Genomic DNA, 19679 nt, shown 5'->3' on the forward strand with positions numbered 1-19679 from the left:
TTTTGATCCCGCTATTTGATAACTTACATCCCCCAATGCGAAATCCATTAGCATAATGTTTCACTGAAAACAATCTGTCCTCTATCAAAAACACTTACAGTATAATTAAGAGGTATGGCCGGGGACGCGCGCACGTGCTCCTAAGTATGCAAGTACTAACATGTTTCAGTAGAACTCTGGGTTAACGTACACTAAACATCATGAAATTTGACTTCTTTGTGTTTCAATATTAGATGAAAAAATTGAAGTTGAAAAATAAGAAACATCCTAATTTATATAGTGAACAACAATTCTAGTCAGCACTCAAAGTTCATGGTACTCATGTCATGGGTTGGCATCTTATTTCAAGTAGCACAAGAAGACCGTGTTAGGGTTGGCGGATTACACTAAATAAAAAAAAATAATAAAGTGTGATTTCAACCCGGGGTCCACCGTGCAGAGATGTTAACCTGCTGCTAGTGAGTAATGGTGGAACTTTGCGGCGAACGATCTCTAAAAATGGGGTTAAACGTCACCCCGTGTGGACAGAAAGGTAATTACCCAACTCTGATGACTTCTAAGAGGGGTGCACACGGAGATAAAGTCAGAACGATGCAGCTTGATGCCAAGTCAATAGGTATGGCACTAGATTCAATCCCCTGTTAACCTCAGAGGGAGATGCACTCCTCACACGGGGCAAGGAGGCGAGCAGTAAACACACTACAGTGAATGCACTCAAACAAACTCCTTTCCGAAGGTCCCAGAATTCTAAAGGCTAGATGCTTGCCCTGAATTCACACAATCTCTTCTCGGGAGGTGCCGGAATTCTAATGGCTTACTGCCGACCCTGAGCACATGCTGACAATTTCACACTGCTAATGAACTACTGTCTTCCTTCATGAAGGCCATATTTTGCTCAATGATAGATGGAGACGATGCCTTGCTATTAACACATCCTCATATATCAGGTGTTAAATTATCACTGCTTTGTGACTCGGAGCTACTGAACGAAACCAACATGCTCCGGGACCTAAGACACACTCCTGGAATAGCTGAAACATTTTCATACCCCATTCTTCTCTCACAGGAGGATTCATGACGGTAATCACTGTCATAACCAGTGTCCCATATGGCTCCATTTAAATCTCCAGATTGTATACTACTAAATGCTTTTATTTCTTCACTTTTTATTGTGTTCCCAACCACACAGGCTTGGCCAAGTCCAAGATGCTCGTCTACATTAAGATAGCTTTGCATAGACATGTGACTCATGCCACAATCTGAAAGCTTATGGTGTATCGGTAAATTGGATCTTTTCGTATTGTTAGAATCAGGAAAGTTGGAATTTTCTGATGTTCTTGTGTAAGATGAAGAAGTGGTACAAATGGTACAATCTCTGCTACTGCTACAATCCCTGCTTGCTGTCATCTAGTGCAATATTTCCTTTAATGGTATATAACAGTGCCTACTGAATGTTTGCTAAATTCATTTGTTGCATTGAACTCAATACTTACTGCTGTGTACCCATGTTGGGGCCAGCAGAGATGTTATCAGGTGCAAGGTGTTACTAGCATATGGATGTAGTCAGGCCCTGTGCCTTTGATTGTGTAACCTCCCCTGGTGTGCTAGGCAATTGGTAATTTATCCCAAATCAGTTCCCACAATCCCTCTTACCTGATCCTCTACTCAGTCCTATATATTTAAATGCCTCCTAAGGGGGGCACGTGTGTGCGTCAGGCACGTGTCTCCCTGCAGTAAAAGTATGGTGAAGATGCAGTTATTACAACGGCAGTTAGTCATGACAGGAGTCAGGACCCCACACTATGCATCTGTCTCTCTTGGGTATGTCTGCTAAGTAAGCACTTATTAATTGTATCTATCTTTTCGATTAACCCTCCTACTCCTTCACCATGTTTACATATACCCTCACAGTGTTTGCTCCATTAATCCTCACTCACCTTCGCTATCCCCAAACCTCAGCACCTTCTAACAAAATAATCATCTCCCCTTTCTTCTTTCCTCCCCACCTGACCTCCTCTGCTGAACTGCTCCTCAACCTCAAATCTGTCCTAATGAAACCTAAAACAAGCTGCCCACTCTCCTTCTCCCATCTGCTCTCCCTTTCTCTGCTTCTCATCACTGCTGGCGACATATCTCCCAATCCTGGACCACCACAGCTCATAACCCCCATTACTACCCCTTCCTACCGCTCCCTATCTAATAAAAACTACCACAATCTTTCCAACTTAAAACCCGTGCCATTGACACCCAACCCCCTGCTCCCTCTCTCTGGAGCAATTTGGAATGCAATACGCTTCATGTGATTTATTACCTCTTTCTCTCTCGCAATCTTGCTTTTCTCGGCCTCACAGAAACCTGGCTGACACCCTCTGACACCGCCTCCCCTGCTGCGCTGTGTTACGGCGGCCTTCACTACACCCACACTCCTCGCCCTGGCAACAGACACGGTGGAGGAGTGGGTCTTCTCCTTTCTTCCAACTGCACCTTCAGCACAATCCCACCTCTTCCCTCCCTAATACTCACCTCTTTTGAAGTTCACTCTGTCCACATCTACTCTCCCTCCAACCTCTAAGTGGCCATCATATACCGACCTCCAGGCCCGACCACTGCTTTCATTGACCAATTCTCTACCTAGCTTCTTTGCTTTCTTTGAACTGACATCCCCGCTATCATCATGGGTGACTTCAACATCCCCACTGATACCCTTCAGTCAGCAGCCTCCAAACTCCTGTCCCTTACTTCATCCTTTGGACTTACTCAGTGGTCCTCCTCACCCACCCACACAGATGAACATACATTAGACCTGGTCTTCACCAGCCTCTGCTCTCTTTCTAACTTCACCATCTCCCCTCTCCCTCTATCTGACCACCATCAACTCACTTTCTCATCCCTGTCCTCCTCTCCTGGCACCCATGTCCAGCAATATGCGCACCCCCCACAGAAACCTTGCACACCTAGACACCCACACGCTCTCTGACTCTATTCTACCACTGGCATCCATATCCTCACTCCAAGACACAGACAGTGCCACTGCTTTCTACAATGCCATTATCACATCAGCTGTTGACACGGTCGCCCCTCTCGTTCATGGCAGAATGCGACGTACCAACAGACAACCCTGGCACAATAACACCACTAAAAAGCTCCGGCAAGTGTCCAGGGCTGCAGAGCGGTGTTGGAAAAAAACAAATTCGCAAGATGACTTCACTGCATTCAAACAGGCAACACTCGCTTTCAAATTTGCCTACTTCACAACCCTCGTATCTTCCCTATCCTACAATCCCAAACAGTTATTCAAAACTTTCAACTTCCTCCTCCGCCCACCACTGCTCCCTCATCTCTGCTGAGGACTTTGCCACACAATTCAAAAGAAAGATCGACCAAACAAGTCAAGTCTTCATTATTCAACCACCACAACCCCTTTGTATACTAGACCAATGCCCAAACCCCATAACCTCCCTCTCCAACATCACTGAAAGGGTGCTTAATCGCCTCTTTTCCAAATCGCACCTCACAACCTGTGCACTTGACCTCATCCCATCCCACCTCCTCCCCAACTTCACCACCACACTTAACCCATGCCTAACCCACCTCTTCAACCTATCATTAATGTCAGGTACCTTCCCTTCTGCTTTTAAACATACCACAATCACGCCTATCCTTAAAAAGCCAACCCTCGACCCAACCGCTATGTCCAGCTATCGCCCAATATCACTGCTCCCATTCACTCCAAAACTCCTGGAGCTGCACATCCACACTGAACTTTCCTCCCACCTCTCATATAACTTGCTCTTTAACAATCTACAATCTGGTTTCCATCCCCATCACTCCACTGAGACAGCCCTGACCAAAATTACTAACGACCTACTTACAGCCAAAGCAAACTGACAATACTCTATACTTCTGCTTCTAGACCTGTCCTCTGCATTCGACAAAGTTGACCACTGCCTCCTACTACAGATCCTCTCCTCCTTTGGCATCAAAGACCTCGCCCTATACTAGATCTCCTCATACCTTTCAAACCGCACATTCAGCGTCTCCCACTCCTACACTACCTCCTCATCCCACCCTCTCACTGTTGGAGTCCCCCAAGGCTCTGTTCTAGGACCCCTACTCTTCTCAATTTATACCCTTGGCCTGGGTCAACTCATAAAGTCCCATGGATTCCAGTACCACCTTTATGCTGACGACACTCAGATCTTCCTCTCTGGCCCAGACGTCACCTCTCTGCTGTCCAGAATCCCGGAGTGTCTATCAGCCATTTCCTCCTTTTTCTCCTCTCGCTACCTCAACCTCAATGTGGACAAATCTGAACTCATCATCTTTCCTCCATCCCACAGATCTTCCTTACCTGACCTATCTATCACAATTAATGACATCATGCTTTCCCCAGTACCAAAAGTCCCCTGCCTTGGAGTAACCCTTGACTCTGTCATGTCCTTCAAACCACATATCCAAGCTCTTTCTACCTCCTGTCACCTCCAGCTCAAAAATATTTCCAGAATCCGTCCTTTCCTCAACCCTCAATCTTCTAAAATGCTTGTGCACGCTGTTGTGAGTTCATTCTCACCAGTTGTGAGTTCCCCTTCTGGACTCCCTCTGGTGGTGACGGGAGGTGGTGCGGCTGGTTTGATTGGTGGAGATCTGCAACATGAGAATGAGGATGACGATTGGATCTCAGGATTCTCAGATTGGATTTAAGACAGCCGACACCCTATTCAGTTGCTGGTGATTCCTTCTGGCTTGTCAGCTCTTGGTTTTCAGCTCTATTCCAATCATTTAAAGCTAAGTTTTTCTGATAATATTCACACTTGATTTTGTTGGTCTATTCAGTTTTTTGTGTGGTCTGCCAGCCCCGGCTGGGGGCTGAGCTGAATTTCCACTCTTATTTATCAGTTTTGCCAATGGGCTTTTTGTCCCTTACTAGTTCGGTCTCTTTTTGCTCTATCTCAGAATATTTCAGAGTTTCAGAGTGCTGATATAGTGGGAGAAGTCTAGTGACTTCAGGGTTAATTTTGCTATCAGAAGTGTTGGACATTATTTTTGTAGGGTTTTTTGCAGGTTGCAGACAGTGACTTGCCTTTCCTTTCCTGTCTAGTTAGTTTGGGCTGTTATGTGTTCATTTTCCCCTTCACCATTGAGGTCTGATGAACTCCCTCTTCTGGTGAAGGAAGGTAGTGAGGCTGATTACCAATCACCTGAGCTGGTAGAGGATGACTGGGTGATGGGAATTGCTGACTGGATATAAGGCAGCCGACACCCTTCTGCCTCGCTGGTGATTTCTCTGAGGGATTCTAGGAGACCAGTCTGATTCCTGCTCCTCAAAAGCTAAGTTTTCTGCCTTGCTTTTTGCATTTGTGTTTTGGTTTTATTTTGCCTTGCTTTTCTGGATTCTGCCATTCCCTTCTGGGGTGAGCTGAATTCCTTGGTGTCTTATTGCTCTGTCTTCAGAAAATTCCTGAGTACTGACATAGTCTTTTTGAAGCCTAGCGTCTTCAGGGCCTTTTTCCCTGTCAGTCTGTTGGCTCTTGTTTTGATAGGGTTTTTAGCGGATTGCGGACAGCAGCTTTTCTATCCTGTCCTATCTAGTTAGCTTGGGCCCCATCATTTGCTCAGTCTATCTTTCTATCTGTGTTAGTGTTTTTTCTTCTTGCTTCACCATCATTATATGTTGGGGGCTGCCTATTGCTTTGGGGTCTGCTCTGGGGCAGTTTAGATTTCCCTTTCTGTCTTTAGGCTATGTAGTTCTCCGGCTGTGATCGAGGGGTCTAGGGCACCGTAGGAACCCCCCACGGCTACTGCTAGTTGTTGTTGATAGGTTCAGAGGTCTGCAATCCGATAGCTGCCAACTTCTCTGGTTTTCTGGACTTAGCTGGCATTTCTGTTTTTGCCTCCTACGGTGACTCATTCATAACAGAATCACCAGCCATACCGCAGATCCTAGGGTACTGAATAGCAGGAAAGAATTGGAAAAAAAAAAAAAAGGTGTGTATATTTTTTCCTTTATATCCCTGAGGCAGTAGGGGGAATTTTTTTTTCTCTCAATGGAGATAAAGCAATTGTCTGATCGTGTGGAGCAGCTCGCTGTGGAAGTGCGGGGAATTTCCGCCTACCTTGCTCATTCACATGCTGCTGAACCAAAGATCCCTACTCCTGATGTGTTTTTTGGGGATCAGTCTAAATTTTTGAATTTCAAAAATAATTGTAAATTATTTTTTGCCTTGAAGCCTAACTCGTCAGGGAGCTCCACGCAGCAGGTAAAAATTGTCATCTCTTTGCTGCGTGGGGATCCCCAGGATGATAATGCCTTGGCAGCTCTCTTTCAGAAGGGTTTGTCAGAAGCCGTAAAAGATACTATGGTGGGATTTCCTGTTCCCTCTGGTCTTGACGATTCTATGTCATTAGCTATTCAGGTTGATCGGCGTTTACGAGAACACAGGACTGCACGAGAGGTGTTGCCACCTGTTGAACAAGTGTCTGAACCTATGCAATGTGATAGAGTTTTGTCCAGGGAGCAACGTCAGGAGTTCAGAAGGCGTAATAAGCTATGTTTTTTTGTGGAGATGCCTCGCATATTATTTCTGTCTGTCCTAAACGAGAGAAACGTTTTGTACACACGTTTTCTGTGGGTGGTGTTCAACCTAAGTATCTTCTGGCAATTACTCTGATCTGCTCCCTGTCCACATTTTCCGCCAAGGCTTTTGTGGATTCGGGAGCAGCCCTGAACCTAATGGACTTGGATTTTGCTAAACGTTGTGGATTTCCTATGACACCTCTGCGGACGCCTATCCCTTTGAGGGGGATTGATGCTACTCCTTTGGCAAAAAATAAACCTCAGTTTTGGACCCAGGTGGTAATGCAGGTTGCCCCACACCATCAAGAAAATTGCAGATTTTTGGTGTTGCATAATTTGCAAGATACCATTGTTCTGGGGTTTCCCTGGTTGCAAATTCATAATCCAGTTTTGGATTGGAAATCTGTGTCTGTGGTGAGTTGGGGTTGCACACCGCCCTTACTGAGGCTCCGGTTATTTCCACCTCTCCTCAGTCACATGATGTTCCTGACTATTTGGCGGACTTTTTTGATGTATTTAGTGAGAATGAGTCTGCGTCTTTGCCTCCTCATAGGAGTTATGACTGTACAATTGAACTGAGCCCGGGGTGTAAATTTCCCAAGGGTCGGCTCTTCAATTTATCTGTACCCAAGCACGAGGCTATGTGATCCTATATTAAGGAGGCGTTGGAGAAGGGTCATATTAGACCATCCTCTTCACCATTAGGTGCTGGGTTTTTTTTCGTGGCCAAAAAGGATGGTTCATTAAGGCCTTGGATTGATTATCGTGCCCTCAACAAATTTACTATTAAATATCAGTATCCATTACCCCTGATTTCGGATCTATTCTCCAGAGATAAAGGTGCTTGCTGGTTTACCAAGCTTGACCTCAGGGGGCGTATAATCTTATCCGCATTTAGCATGGGGATGAATGGAAGATAGCGTTTAATACTCCAGAGGGACATTTTGAGTACCTGGTGATGCCTTTTGGGCTCACTAATGCCCCTTCTGTCTTCCAGTGCTTCATGAACGACATTTTCCGAGACTTTGTGGATAAATTTTTGATTATCTATCTGGATGATATTTTGATCTTCTCCAAGGATTGGGATTCTCATGTGGAACATGTTCGGACTGTGTTCCGGATCTTGAGGGAGAATTCCCTGTATGTCAATGGATCGAAATGCCTTTTTGGGGTACAGAGGATTTCATTTTTGTGATTTATTTTGTCTCCGTCAACTATTGAAATGGACCCGGCCAAGGTACAGGCCATTTATGATTGGGTTCAGCCCACTTCTTTGAAGGCCCTTCAAAAGTTTTTGGGTTTTGCTAATTTTTATCGGAAATTTATAGCAAAATTTTCTAGTATTGTCAAGCCATTGACTGATCTGACTAAGAAGGGTGCTGATGTGTTGAATTGGTCTCCGGAGGCTGTTTCTTCCTTTCAGGAGCTGAAGCAAAGATTCACTTCTGCCCCGGTTTTGCGGCAACCTGATGTCTCACTCCCGTTCCAGGTAGAGGTGGACGCTTCTGAGATTGATGCAGGAGCTGTTTTGTCCCAAAAGGATCCTGTAACATCTAAAATGAATCCCTGTGCTTTCTTTTCCCGAAAGTTCTCCCCATCTGAACGTAACTATGATGTGGGGAATCGGGAATTGTTAGCCATGAAATGGGCATTTGAGGAGTGGAGACATTGGTTGGAGGGAGCTAAACATCAAGTCGTGGTCCTCACTGACCACAAGAATTTGATTTACCTGGAGTCGGCCAAACACTTGAACCCTATACAGGCTAGATGGGCCTTGTTTTTTACACGTTTTGATTTTGTAGTCTTTTCTTCCTGGCACTAAGAATGTCAAGGCTGACGCTCTTTCTAGGAGCTTCTTGGTTGATTCTATTGTGGTGACCAAGCCTGCTACCATCTTAGGCGAAGGGGTAGTTCTTTCTGTCATCTCGCCCGATTTGAGACGTGCTCTGGAAGAGTTCCAGGAGGACAAACCTGAGCGTTGTCTCAGTGGAAAGTTGTATGTTCCTGACCAGTGGAAGAAGAGAGTGATGTCTGAAGTTCATTGCTCTGCATGGGCTGGTCATCCAGGTATTTTTGGTACTAGAGATCTGGTGAGTCGGTCTTTTTGGTGGCCCACCTTGTCTCGTGATGTCAGGAATTTTGTGCAGTCCTGTGGGACTTGCTCCTGGTCTAAACCTTGTTCTCGCTCTAGTGGGTTGTTCATGCCTTTGCCGGTCCCCAGGAGGCCATGGACCCATATATCAATGGATTTCATCTCTGATATGCCTGTCTCTCAGAGAATGACTGTTATTTGGGTGATTTGTGATAGGTTCTCTAAGATGGTTCATCTTGTACCACTCCCTAAGTTGCCATCCTCTTCTGAGTTGGTGTCCCTGTTTTTGCAACAGGTGGTTCGCTTGCACGGGATTCCTGAGAACGTTGTATCTGACAGAGGAGTTCAGTTTGTGTCTAGATTTTGGAGGACTTTCTGTTCCAAGCTGGGAATTCAGTTGTCCTTCTCCTCTGCATTTCACCCTCAGACCAATGGGCAGACGGAGAGAACAAACCAGACCTTGGAGTCATATTTGAGATGTTTTATTTCCGCTGATCAGGATGATTGGGTTTCATTTTTGCCCTTGACCGAATTTGCTTTAAATAATAGAGCTAGTTCTGCCACTTTGATGTCACCTTTTTTTTGTAACTTTGGGTTTCATCCTCGATTTTCTTCAGGGCAGGTGGAGCCTTCTGCCTGCCCAGGTGTTGACACTGTGGTGGAGAGAATGCACCAGATCTGGGACCAAGTGGTGGATAAGTTATCTCTCTCCCAGGAAAAGGCCCAGCGGTTTTCCAACCGACATAGGACCATTGGTCCCCGGTTTAAGGTGGGTGATATGGTTTGGTTATCATCAAAAAATATCGCTATGAAGGTAGCTTCTCCTAAGTTTAAGCCTAGATTTATTGGACCTTACAAGATTTTGGAGATCATTAATCCGGTCTTTTTTCGGTTGGCTCTTCCGGACACATTTAAAATCCATAATGTGTTTCATAAGTCCTTGTTGAAGAGGTTTGTTGAACCAGAAGTTCCTGGGGTGGCACCTCCGGACCCTGTATTGGTTGAAGGTAACATGGAATATGAGGTAGAGAAGATACTGGATTCCCGTCTGGCTAGATGGAGACTCCAGTTTTTGGTTAAATGGAAGGGTTATGGTCAGGAGGATAATTCCTGGGTCTCTGCCTCTGATATTCATGCCAAAAGATTGGTGCGTGCCTTTCATCGGGCTCACCCTGATCGCCCTGGTGGCATGGATGAGGGTTCGGTGACCCCTCCTCAAGGGGGAGTTACTGTTATGTGTTCATTTTCCCCTTCGCCATTGAGGTCTGATGAACTCCCTCTTCTGGTGAAGGAAGGTAGTGAGGCTGATTACCAAACACCTGAGCTGGTAGAGGATGACTGGGCGACGGGAATTGCTGACTGGATATAAGGCAGCAGACGCCCTTCTGCCTCGCTGGTGATTTCTCTGAGGGATTCTAGGAGACCAGTCTGATTCCTGCTCCTCAAAAGCTAAGTTTTCTGCCTTGCTTTTTGCATTTGTGTTTTGGTTTTATTTTGCCTTGCTTTTCTGGATTCTGCCATTCCCTTCTGGGGTGAGCTGAATTCCTTGGTGTCTTATTGCTCTGTCTTCAGAAAATTCCTGAGTACTGACATAGTCTTTTTGAAGCCTAGCGTCTTCAGGGCCTTTTTCCCTGTCAGTCTGTTGGCTCTTGTTTTGATAGGGTTTTTAGCAGATTGCGGACAGCAGCTTTTCTATCCTGTCCTATCTAGTTAGCTTGGGCCCCATCATTTGCTCAGTCTATCTTTCTATCTGTGTTAGTGTTTTTTCTTCTTGCTTCACCGTCATTATATGTTGGGGGCTGCCTATTGCTTTGGGGTCTGCTCTGGGGCAGTTTAGATTTCCCTTTCTGTCTTTAGGCTATGTAGTTCTCCGGCTGTGATCGAGGGGTCTAGGGCACCGTAGGAACCCCCCACGGCTACTGCTAGTTGTTGTTGATAGGTTCAGGGGTCTGCAATCCGATAGCTGCCAACTTCTCTGGTTTTCTGGACTTAGCTGGCATTTCTGTTTTTGCCTCCTACGGTGACTCATTCATAACATTGGGCCCCATCATTTGCTCAGCCTATTTTCCTGCCTGTGTTTGTGCCTTCATCTTGTTTATACATGTGTGGGGGCTATCTATTCCTTTGGGGTCTGCTCTGGGGCAGTTAGTTTTCCCCTTTCTTGCTTTAGGCTTTTGTAGTCCCGTGACGAGGCATCTAGGAACATCGTAGGCACGCTCCACGGCTACTGCTAGTTGTGTGGTAAGATCAGGGATCTGCAATCTGCATAGTTACCAACCACTCTGTTTTCTGTGGCTTAGCTTGTTTGCTTTTTTCTCCACGGTGACCCATTCATAACAGCACGCCCTCACCATCTCCCACCTCGACTACTGCAACATCCTTTTCTATGGTCTCCCTGCTAACCCCCTCACACCTCTCCAGTCCATCCTTAACTCTGCTGCCTGACTAATTCATCTCCTCGCTACTCCTCCGCTTCTCCCCTCTGCAAATCTCTTCACTGCCTTCCATTCCCTCAGCGTATCTAGTTCAAATTACTAATACTGACCTACAAGGCCATCTATAACCTGTTTCCTCCATATGTCTCTGAACTAATCTCCCGATACCTACCCTCATGTAATCTATGCTCATCCCAAGATCTCCTTCTCTCCTCCACACTTATTCGCTCCTCACCCAACCGCCTCCAAGACTTCTCCCAAATAGCCCTCATCCTTTGGAATTCTTTGCCCCAACATGTCCGACTATCAACCACATTCGGATCCTTCAGACAGAACCTGAAAACCCACCTCTTCAAGAAAGCCTACAGCCTGCAATGACCCCACTACCTCCTCACCACTACCGGAGACATCACCTCAACCAACACTGAAACTGCTGCAACCCACCAACATACTGTCTCCTTCCCCTCCATCCTGTAGCATGTAAGCCCGAAAGAGCAGGGTCCTCTACCCTCTGTATCAGTCTGTCATTGTAAGTTTGTTTACTGTAAGTGATATCTGTAATTTGTATGTAACCCCTTCTTATGTACAGCACCATGGAATCAATGGTGCTATATAAATAAATAATAATAATAAGTGACAAATTCACTTCCAATAGGCTCTTGCCTTAGGGTAGATGAGATTAGTGAGGTTGCTGGGAGAGTGGGATAGGTGTCATACCGGTATGGGAAACTTTGTTCAGCATCTGCTACTGGAGAGTTTCCATCTCTATCAGAAATTACACTTATTCAATTGTTTTGCATGCATAGTTGTATCAAGTTAAAAAGCTCTTCTGTATGGTTACATCTGAACCCAAATATCCCTTCTCCAGTCTGGCATCTCCTGCCACAGACAAAGGAAAACAGATCAGTGTCATAGCCATATTTCAGAAGGCTGATGTAAGGCCATCTTACAATCCCTCCTCTCCTAATATAAAAAAAATTAGAGTAGTCTCTGTAAGCTCACCCTACAACAAAATCACAGCAATAGGATCTGTGTGCCATTCACTCGTGTTGTCCTCTTCAATACATTGCTCATGTGGTTTCCAAATGGGGGTTGAAATAGATAAATGGAGTCTAGAATGGGGGTTTAACTTATTCAACAGTGAGTTCAGATTGTATCTTGGTCGTTTGCTCTGTCTTTGGTCTTGTTTCCCATTGAGCACATGTGGGACATCAATGATGTCAGTTGCAAAGGGAGCTGCCAGCAGAGGATCTTGATGATTTGCTCATCTGCCTGCTGATGATTGATCAGCATCATACAGAGAGAAGTGCAAGCTATTGCTAACACCCATTTGAACTTAACAAAAATTTACTCATTAGGTGCCATATACTTTGATTGCTAATATCTCCACAACGGAGAGGCAAAATAAAAATATATATTTTATTACACTCTGCAGCTGCGATTACATTGTGTGTCCAGCTCGAGATGAAAAATTTGGTAGAACGTCCACTTTAAATACAACAATAAAAACATTTGCTTTACGCTTTTCACATAATGGATTGAAAGAGCAGATAATTGGGTAAGAGTCAAGAAAAAGCATTAATAATTATATGTATAAAATATGTATAAAGTAATATATTCGGATGTTTCAATAACAACTAAATAAATGAGATAAAAAACAATTATTTTGAAATTTATAACTGTTTGCACTTAGCAGAAGCATCTGATGGATTGGGGTGGAGAAGTGTGAATATATATATATATATATATATATATATATATATATATATACAGTATATACAGCAGCAATGCTGGTTATGGGCAGAGGATCCGCTGCACTCACTGACCAAAGGGAAGGGATCCTGGTGGAGAAGAAAGGAAGGTAATGATATCTATCTATTATCTATTTATTATCTATTATCTATATATCTATTATATATCTACTATCTATCTACTATCTATCTATCATATATCTATTTATCATCTATCTATTATCTCTCTATTATCTACCTTTATTGTATTTTTTACCTATCAGCAGTTTATTATAACAGTAATTTGCTCCTTATGGAATTTTCTTTGTTATAGGGAATCTGTCGGCACAATTCCCCCAATCTGTGTATATGGTCGTGTTGTGTCCTTTCAGTATTGTCACAGAGGAACACGACCATATACACAGTTGGGGAGAGGTTTGTGCTGACAGATTCCCATGAGGCATCTCCAGAAGATATTGCCCTGATTGGTTCGGGTGTTATGTCTCGTGTGATGAGTGATAACAGGCTCGGACTGTCCCATAGGGTAACAAGGGAATCCCCCGGTGGGCCCCTGTGCAGATCTGGCCCCGAAACCCACTGTATGAGAAGTACTTGGCATAATTCAATTGATCCTGTATAGAAAAAGGCAGCATCTCATCATTCATTAATCAAACTACCCAGTTTATTATTAAATAGTGATATAGGTAAATTTGTGAACGAGGGTAGTGTAATATTTGTATGCAAGTGGGCCCCCAAAGTCAGTGTTACTGGTGGGCCCTTGGCACCCCAGTCCGACACTGAGCGATAATGATAAATCTGTATGAAGTCATTCCACAGCAGATAGTGATGTCTTTATCAGTGGTGGGATACAACTTTATAATAACCGGTTCCTTTACTTGGAGACCTGTTTGCTGCACACTGTATTGGTAGATTTGTGGTAAATTGTCCCTGCCCCTCATATAAATTAAGAAAATATTAATATTCCACACATTTTCTGAGATTTCCCCAGCACCAATATTTTTGGATCCTGCTCCCATGAACTATAACTATGCAGCGTGCAGCTCATCTTACTCCAGCCGGCTTTATATAAATCCCCCCATAGTGTAAGCTGGAGCTACGTGTGATCACAGGAGCCCCCGATGTGCTTATTGTCCCCCCGTTAACGATCAGTAATGTGTGTAGAGAGTGTATTCCATTACTTACCAGCCACCTTCATCTGCCGTTTCCAGCGCTGCTCCAGTCTACTCCAACTCCACTCCACTTCTCTGTGGCCGGAGGTCACTTTTCAGTATTAGTCTATGAGACGCAGAACGAGGCAAAGAAAGCTGGAAATGGCAAAAGACAGTGACTGGTCAGTAATGTAATACACTCGCTACACACATTACTGATAACTAACAGGGGGACAATGAGCAAACAATGGCTGGAGAGCTCCTTTACCACAAGATCCTACTGCCCAGATACAGAGATTACATGGTCTGTTGTATTATTATTACTGTAGGTGACTCCTCAGAATGGAAGATGCTGCTGATGATGAATATAATTATTATTATGATAATCTGATCACATCTAATACAACTCTGAACTTCAGTTATTGGTAAGTTTATATTCCTAATTCTGTATTTCTCATGAGACATCAGAGCAGACTCCATTCTCATCTATATCTGAGCCTCCACCTCGATTACATCCATATACATGGGGATAAATCAGCTCTACCTGCAGCGATTATCCCTCCCATAATGATGGAAACTCTGGAGAACCCATCAAGTCCCTCTGCCCTCAGTATCACCCATCAGGAGTCAGTGGTGTCTGTGGGTCAGAGGATTCGGTTCTGCACTGTAGCTCCTGTATATAGTACTGTCCTGAGTGCTGCATATACATGATAGGAGACTGAGTGCTGTATATACATGATAGGAGGCTGGGTGCTGTATATACATGATAGGAGGCTGAGTGCTGTATATACATGATAGGAGGCTGAGTGCTGTATATACATGGTAGGAGGCTGAGTACTGTATATACATGATAGGAGGCTGAGTGCTGTATATACATGATAGGAGGCTGAGTGCTGTATACACATGAGAGGACGGTGAGTGCTGTATATACATGTTAGGAGGCTGAGTACTGTATACACATGATAGGAGGCTAAGTACTGTATATGCATAATAGGAGGCTGAGTGCTGTATATACATGATAGGAGGCTGAGTGCTGTATATACATGATAGGAGGCTGAGTGCTGTATATACATGTTAGGAGGCTGAGTGCTGTGTATACACATGATAGAAGGCTGAGTGCTGTATATGCCTGATAGGAGGCCAAGTGCTGTATATACATGATAGGAGGCTGAGTGCTGTATATACATGATAGGAGGCTGAGTGCTGTATATACATGATAGGAGGCTGAGTGCTGTATACACATGAGAGGACGGTGAGTGCTGTATATACATGTTAGGAGGCTGAGTACTGTATACACATGATAGGAGGCTAAGTACTGTATATGCATAATAGGAGGCTGAGTGCTGTATATACATGATAGGAGGCTGAGTGCTGTATATACATGATAGGAGGCTGAGTACTGTATATACATGTTAGGAGGCTGAGTGCTGTGTATACACATGATAGAAGGCTGAGTGCTGTATATGCCTGATAGGAGGCCAAGTGCTGTATATACATGATAGGAGGCTGAGTGCTGTATATACATGATAGGAGGCTGAGTGCTGTATATACATGGTAGGAGGCTGAGTACTGTATATACATGATAGGAGGCTGAGTGCTGTATATACATGATAGGAGGCTGAGTGCTGTATACACATGAGAGGACGGTGAGTGATGTATATACATGGTAGGAGGCTGAGTACTGTATATACATGTTAGGAGGCTGATTACTGTATACACATGATAGGAGGCTAAGTACTGTATATACATAATAGGAGGCTGAGTGCTGTATATACATGATAGGAGGCTGAGTGCTGTATATACATGATAGGAGGCTGAGTGCTGTATATACATGATAGGAGGCTGAGTGCTGTATATACATGATAGGAGGCTGAGTACTGTATATACATGTTAGGAGGCTGAGTGCTGTGTATACACATGATAGAAGGCTGAGTACTGTGTATACATGATAGGAGGCTGAGTGCTGTGTATACACATGATAGAAGGCTGAGTGCTGTGTATACATGGTAGGAGGCCGAGTACTGTATATACATGGTAGGAGGCCGAGTCCTGTATATACATGGTAGGAGGCTGAGTGCTAATGTATTTAAAACCTGAACATATGAACAGTGTCCAGACAGGCACTTCCTGGTGTGGGCACATGGTGTAAGACCGCTCTTTATGTGCATGTCACACGAGAGGGGTGGGGTCTCCCAAACCATGCATAAGCAAGGAAAAAATGGATTAACCCCTTTCCTACAATGGACATAATATTCCGCCCATGTAACCCTGGACCTAATTCCGATGGACGGAATATTACGTCATAGCGATCAGCGACGCCCACGTGGTGAGCGCCGCTGATCGCGTCCGGGTGTCAGCTGATTATCACAGCTGACACCCGGCACAGTGTCTCAGGGGTGGTCACGGACCACCCCCGACACGTTAACCCCTTGCACACCGCGATCAAACACGATTGCGGTGTACCGGGGGTTAAAGGGAAGCATCGGCAGGGAGTGGCTCCCTCCGTGCTTCCCTGAGCCCCCCACAGCAGCGCAATGTGCAGTGCTGCTGTGGGGGGCTCCATCCCTGCAGGTCCCCGGATCCAAGATGGCGACGGGGACCTTCGGGGGCCTGCAGGGAGATGGCTTCCTCAGTGCCTGCAAAGCTCAGGCACGAGGAAGCCTTGTGCTGTGCCTGTGACAGATCGCTGATCTGTCACAGTGATCTCTGATGTGACAGTTCAGCGATCTGTCACATGACAGTTATGTCCCCCCTGGGACAATATAATAAAGTTTAAAAAAAAAGTGTAAAAACAATTTTAAAAAAATCGCTAAATAAATAATAAAAAAAAATTCCCTAATAAACTCATTTTTTGGAAATAAAAAAAACAATAAAAGTATACATATTTGGTATCGCCGCATCCGTAAGGACCCGCCCTATAAAACTGTCCCATTAGTTAACCCCTTTAGGGAACCCCTTAAAAAATAAAAAACGAAGCAAAAAATAATGATTTATTATCATACCGCCGAACAAAAAGTGCAATAACTAGGGTTGAGCAATACCATCCGATATTCAAAAGTATTGGATTGGAATGGATCGACCCGATACACAAAAAAGTATCGCCGATTCCCATTCCAATACTGGAAGTCCCATTAAAGTCAATGGGACAGAAATATCGGAATTAAAAAAAAACCCCTTCGGGAGGGGGGAAGAGTGTGGGCGGACACTGTGCATGTCTGTGTGTGCGGGCGGGGTCTGTGCGGGTTGTCGGTGGTCTGTACGGGCCTGCCGGGGGCCTGTGCGGGCTGCCGGTGGTCTGTATGGGCCTCTCGGGGGCCTGTGCCAGCTGTCGGTGGTCTGTGTGGGCCTGCCGAGGGTCTTGTGTGTGTGCAGGTATCGTCTGATGGGACTACAAGTCCCATCGGGCGGTGCCTGCTACACTGACAGTGATTGACACATTTGCCAATGATGGGACAGTAGTAGTCCCATCATCCGGCTAATGTGTTGAATGTAAAAAAAAAAGATATATACATACTACATACATACTACATTACATACATACTACATATATACAACATACATACATACTACATACATACATACTACATTCATACAACATACATATATACTACATACATGCTGCATATATTTACTACATTCATACAACATACATATATACTACATACATGCTACATATATACTACATTCATACAACATACATATATACTACATACATGCTACATATTTACTACATTCATACAACATACATATATACTACATTCATACAACATACATACATACTACATACTACATACATGCTACATTCATACAACATACATATACACAACATACATACTACATATATACTACATTCATACAACATACATGCTACATATACTACATTCATACAACATACATATATACTACATTCATACAACATACATACATACTACATTCATACTACATACTACATATATGCTACATATATACTACATTCATACAACATACATATATACTACATACATGCTACATATATACTACATTCATACAACATACATATATACTACATACTTCATATATACTGCATACAATACATTCATACAATACATACATAGACATACAGTGTCATCTATGAAATAAATTAGAAAATAACAAACAAGCGATATACTCCATGATCCGCAGAAATCCACGAGGGTCCCATGCCGATTTCCCGTGGAGAACAGCAGCATCAGCTGATGCGACCGCTCTCTAGAGGGCTCCAGGAATCCAATGACAGAAGGTAGGTATCCTTCCGCACTGTATTCCTCCGCCTCTGTAAAAAAATAGTCCCTAGTCTCTCCCTAGTATGTTGTATGAATGTAGTATATATGTAGTATGTATGTAGTATATATGTATGTGGTATGAATGTAGTATATATGTAGCATGTATGTAGTATGTATGTATGTTGTATGAATGTAGTATATATGTAGTATATATGTATGTTGTATGAATGTAGTATATATGTAGCATGTATGTAGTATGTAGTATGCATGTATGCTGTATGAATGTAGCATATATGCAGTATGTATGTAGTATGTTTTTTTTTTTACATTCAACACATTAGCCGGATGTTGGGACTACTACTGTCCCATCATTGGCTAATGTGTCAATCACTGACATTGCAGCAGGCATCGCCCGATGGGACTTGTAGTCCCATCGGACGATGCCTGCACACACACAAGAACCCCGGCAGGCCCGCACAGACCACCGACAGCCGGCACAGGCCCCCGAGAGGCCCGTACAGACCACTGGCAGCCGACACAGGCCCCCAGCAGCCGACACAGACCACTGACAGCCGGCACAAGCCCCCAAGAGGCCCGTACAGACCACTGGCAGCCGTCACAGGCCCCCGAGAGGCCCGTACAGACCACTGGCAGCCTGCACAGGCCCCCAGCAGCCGGCACAGACCACTGACAGCCGGCACAAGCCCCCGAGAGGCCCGTACAGACCCCCCGCAGTCGGCACAGACCGCGCATCATGATGACATCATTTCAGCAGCCAATCACAGCCACAACAGTGGCTCATTGCATTATGGGGACTTCCGATACCGGTATCCGATATTGAAAAAATATCGGTACTCGGTATCAGAATTCCGATACAGCGAATATCGGCCGATACCCGATATTTGCAGTATCGGAATGCTCAACACTAGCAATAATGCGCGATCAAAAAGACGAATATAAATATCCATGGTACCTCTGAAAACATCATCTTGTCCCGCAAAAAACGAGCCTGCAATACAGCATCATCAGCAAAAAAATAAAAAAGTTATAGCTCGCAGAATAAAGCAATGCAAAAAATTTTTTATGTTAAATTGTTTTCATTGCATAAAAGCGCCAAAACATAAAAAAAATTACCTAAATGAGGTATCGCTGTAACCGTACTGACACGAAGAATAAAACCGCTTTATCAATTTTACCGCAGGCGGAACGGTGTAAACGCACCCCCCAAAAGAAATTCATGAAATGCTGGTTTTTGTTCATTCTGTGTCCCAAAAATCAGAATAAAAAGCGATAAAAAAAGTCACGTGCCCAAAAATGATACCCATAAAAACGTCAACTCGTCTCGCAAAAAATAAGACCTCACATGGGTCACAATATGGAAAAATTATAGCTCTCAATATGTGGTGATGCAAAAACTATTTTTTACAATAAAAAGCGT

General features: G+C 44.2%; 1 pseudogene; it reads right to left on the reverse strand.

The window, feature by feature from the left end:
• Positions 1-846: 846 nt before the first annotated feature.
• LOC141055924 (fibroblast growth factor receptor substrate 2-like) overlaps positions 847-19679 on the reverse strand; it is a 52829-nt pseudogene continuing 33996 nt past the window's right edge.

The sequence above is a fragment of the Dendrobates tinctorius genome, unplaced genomic scaffold (genome assembly GCF_039654945.1).
Source record: "Dendrobates tinctorius isolate UK_male_01 unplaced genomic scaffold, ASM3965494v1 ptg000192l, whole genome shotgun sequence".
NCBI lineage: Eukaryota > Metazoa > Chordata > Amphibia > Anura > Dendrobatidae > Dendrobates > Dendrobates tinctorius.